Here is a 4,934-nt window from a genome sequence, read left to right on the forward strand (position 1 = left end):
CATATATGAAGAGAAACGACCAGTTCAGACTCATCTGGATCTCTCTGAAAAAGCAATTCCCCACTCATCACTGGTTTTTGCACCCATGACAGTAACATCTACCATCTACAGTTTGTGATAACTGGAAATCAGTTTTTAGCATTGCTGTAGAGCAATTTGATCCACTTTTCTTTGCCAAATTGTTTTAACTCGGCCACAGTGGAGGGTTTTCAAACATGAATCGCATGCTTATGTTGCATGCTGCAACATCTCAATCAGAGAGAGTTGCTATGCCTAGTCAAAGTTCTGACTTGATATTTTAGAAATAAATGGTGACAAAAAAACATCTGGTGGTAACATTTCAGAGAATAAAGCAACTGGTAGGAACTAAAACAGTAGATCATGTTGAACACACCGATACCCACGGTGACACTTTGGGGGTAGCATCATGATGTTGGGATGCGTTTTGTCAGTAGGGACAGTGAAGAGGGATGGACCTAAATCCTGTTTAGAGACTAGGCCAGAGGTTCGCCTTCCAGCAGGACGACAGATACAATGGAATGGTTTAGAGTGTGATTAAATGACCTGGCCAAAGTCCAAACCTTAATCCAATAGAGTCTGTTGCAACACCTAAAAGTTGACATTTATAAATGCTCTGCTTCCGATCTGATGGAGCTTGAGATGTTTTCCAAAAGGTTATTGACAGTAATGTCAGTTTCTACATATGCACAGGTGATTTTCACATTTTTGCAGGCAATAAAATTACATTAAAATAATAGTTCCATTAGTGGTTCCAATGTAACAAAATGTGTAAATGTTCAAAATTCTTCACACAACTCAATATAATGACAACGTTCAAAAAGTTTCTTTGAATTTCTTGCACATTTAGTGAAAATAAAAGAAAGAAAACCCATAAAAATAGTATTTACACCCTGAGCGGTGTTTCCAACGTCACTCAGATGTTCCTGCAACTTGTCTGCATATCAAGAAATGTAGTTAAAGGGACTGACTGTACACCTCCGAGACTGCGGTCTGCTTCATTCAGGAATGGAAGGATCTGATTTCTTAATCCCACAGAGTTATCAAGGAAGACGGGCCTGGGTCAGAGAGGTGATCAAAAACCCAATGATTACTAAGGTGGAGCTCCAGTCATCCTGTATGGACATAGAACCATCAAGAAGGTCTGCAATGTCAAATCCACTGGTGGGCAGACATGACATCCGGCAAAATGCAAAATGTTGGTCAGTAATTCAAAGCAGGGTTTTATGCTGTAGTGAAAATAGAACTGTTCCCACTGATTATTAAGAAATGTATAAAATGGTTTTGATATTCTATTATCAAATATAATGTGAATAAAATGTTATCTGTTGTGTGCGTCCATATGGTATGTGAATACGTACATGCTGCACAATGTTTTTTATTTTCAAGAAATTTGCAAAACTTTCATTCTTCATTGTGGGGTGTTGCCTGAGTGGTATTTTAAGGGGAAAATGAATATGAATCAATTTTGGAATAAGACCATAGCAAACAGTTACATGAGACCACTGTCAAAATATGTTTTAGAGAACTCTCTAAATGATCAAGTCCAGGATTAACCACTCTTAACTATTATTATACTTTGAGCCCTGCAGCATTTAACCCTGTCTATCTCCTAGACATGGCTATTGGGTGAGCTTTTACAGGTCCTTCTCAAAATATTAGCATATTGTGATAAAGTTCATTATTTTCCATAATGTCATGATGAAAATTTAACATTCATATATTTTAGATTCATTGCACACTAACTGAAATATTTCAGGTCTTTTATTGTCTTAATACGGATGATTTTGGCATACAGCTCTTGAAAACCCAAAATTCCTATCTCACAAAATTAGCATATTTCATCCGACCAATAAAAGAAAAGTGTTTTTAATACAAAAAAACGTCAACCTTCAAATAATCATGTACAGTTATGCACTCAATACTTGGTCGGGAATCCTTTTGCAGAAATGACTGCTTCAATGCGGCGTGGCATGGAGGCAATCAGCCTGTGGCACTGCTGAGGTCTTATGGAGGCCCAGGATGCTTCGATAGCGGCCTTTAGCTCATCCAGAGTGTTGGGTCTTGAGTCTCTCAACGTTCTCTTCACAATATCCCACAGATTCTCTATGGGGTTCAGGTCAGGAGAGTTGGCAGGCCAATTGAGCACAGTGATACCATGGTCAGTAAACCATTTACCAGTGGTTTTGGCACTGTGAGCAGGTGCCAGGTCGTGCTGAAAATGAAATCTTCATATCCATAAAGCTTTTCAGCAGATGGAAGCATGAAGTGCTCCAAAATCTCCTGATAGCTAGCTGCATTGACCCTGCCCTTGATAAAACACAGTGGACCAACACCAGCAGCTGACACGGCACCCCAGACCATCACTGACTGTGGGTACTTGACACTGGACTTCTGGCATTTTGGCATTTCCTTCTCCCCAGTCTTCCTCCAGACTCTGGCACCTTGATTTCCGAATGACATGCAGAATTTGCTTTCATCCGAAAATAGTACTTTGGACCACTGAGCAACAGTCCAGTGCTGCTTCTCTGTAGCCCAGGTAGAGTTAACTCGTTGATTCAGATGATTAGGTTCATAGCTCGTTTAGAGACCCTTTTAATGATATGCTAATTTTGTGAGATAGGAATTTTGGGTTTTCATGAGCTGTATGCCAAAATCATCCGTATTAAGACAATAAAAGACCTGAAATATTTCAGTTAGTGTGCAATGAATCTAAAATATATGAATGTTAAATTTTCATCATGACATTATGGAAAATAATGAACTTTATCACAATATGCTAATATTTTGAGAAGGACCTGTACTATGACCAACTTTTCTTTAGCATAGAAAGTACTCCTGGATCAGTGCTTCTGAGTTTTTGTGTGTATGCTCTGTCTTCTCAAAACTCTGGTAGGTCAAGGCAGATGGCTGCTCACACTGAGCCAGGTACTGGTTCTGCTGGAAGTTTCTTCTTGTTAAAGGGGAGTTTTCTTTTGCACTGTTGCTGCATGCATGCTCAGCAGAGGCATTGCTACAAAGTCAATGACACAATGCATGCGTGGATTTTTTTTGGCACAGATTAGGAATCTAGTGGTGTTTTCACCCCTGAGGTGTTTAGTCTGTTTAAAACCAACTCTGTTTCCATTCCCCCCGATGCGGTTTGTTTCTGTAGATGCGAACACAGCAGTCGCACTAAGGTGCAGACAGAAACAACCATACTGGTTCGTTTATGGTGTGAGTGTGATCCAACCTCAATCCGACAGCTACCAGGTACCAGGTACACTCCAAGCTTTAACCAAACACCTTCCTATAGTCAGGTATGTGATGTATTGTGGGATGTGAGAGAGTAATCAAACCAATAAACAGAGGCTGGACGTCATTTTCATTAAGCCAAAATATATATATATACAGGGGTTGGGAGGTTTCATGGCTAAATTGGACCAGCCTGGTAGCCAGTCACAAGACAGCAAGTCTTTGTGATGTATCAAGAGCCACGGTATCCAGGGTAATGTCAGCATACCACCAAGAAGGACGAACCACATCCAACAGGATTAACTGTGGACGCAAGAGGAAGCTGTCTGAAAGGGATGTTCGGGTGCTAACCCGGATTGTATCCAAAAAACATAAAACCACGGCTGCCCAAATCACGGCAGAATTAAATGTGCACCTCAACTCTCCTGTTTCCACCAGAACTGTCCGTCGGGAGCTCCACAGGGTATATATACACGGCCGGGCTGCTATAGCCAAACCTTTGGTGACTCATGCCAATGCCAAACGTCAGTTTCAATGGTGCAAGGAGCGCAAATCTTGGGCTGTGGACAATGTGAAACATGTATTGTTCTCTGATGAGTCCACCTTTACTGTTTTCCCCACATCCAGGAGAGTTACGGTGTGGAGAAGCCCCAAAGAAGCGTACCACCCAGACTGTTGCATGCCCAGAGTGAAGCATGGGGGTGGATCAGTGATGGTTTGGGCTGCCATATCATGGCATTCCCTTGGCCCAATACTTGTGCTAGATGGGCACGTCACTGCCAAGGACTACCGAACCATTCTTGAGGACCATGTGCATCCAATGGTTCAAACATTGTATCCTGAAGGCGGTGCCGTGTATCAGGATGACAATGCAGCAATACACACAGCAAGACTGGTGAAAGATTGGTTTGATGAACATGAAAGTGAAATTGAACATCTCCCATGGCCTGCACAGTCACCAGATCTAAATATTATTGAGCCACTTTGGGGTGTTTTGGAGGAGCGAGTCAGGAAACGTTTTCCTCCACCAGTATCATGTAGTGACCTGCCCACTATCCTGCAAGAAGAATGGCTTAAAATCCCTCTGACCACTGTGCAGGACTTGTATATGTCATTCCCAAGACGAATTGACGCTGTATTGGCCGCAAAAGGAGGCCCTACACCATATTAATAAATTATTGTGTATATATATATATATATATATCGGTAAGTATCGGAAATTGGGGCAACTGTGGCTTGGGCAAGACACTTCACCCGACTTGCCTACTGATGGTGGTCAGAGGGCTTGGTGGCGCTGATTGTATGTCAGTCGTGCTTCTGTTGGTCTGGCCTGCCAGTGTGTGAATGGGTGAATAACTGATTGTAGTGTAAAGAGCTTTGGGGTCCTTGGACTAGATTAAGCGCTATACAAACGCGGGCCATTTACTATCATCAGCCATATCAGCAATATTAATATCAATATCGGCCCAAATTTTTCATATCTGTGCATCCCTATTTTTTCTTTTAGGCACTAGTGGCAACCCTTACAGAGTGCCACCCTGGGTGGGGTGCCATATTGCTTGCAAAAACAAAAAAAAAAACAAAAAAAGTGGGAAAAAGTGAAATCCTGTTTCAGTAATTGTGTGCATTATGGATAAAACGTTTACTTTGTTGTATGATCAGGTCCTGAGCTGCTGTTGAGC

This window comes from Girardinichthys multiradiatus, chromosome 10 (genome assembly GCF_021462225.1).
Source record: "Girardinichthys multiradiatus isolate DD_20200921_A chromosome 10, DD_fGirMul_XY1, whole genome shotgun sequence".
NCBI lineage: Eukaryota > Metazoa > Chordata > Actinopteri > Cyprinodontiformes > Goodeidae > Girardinichthys > Girardinichthys multiradiatus.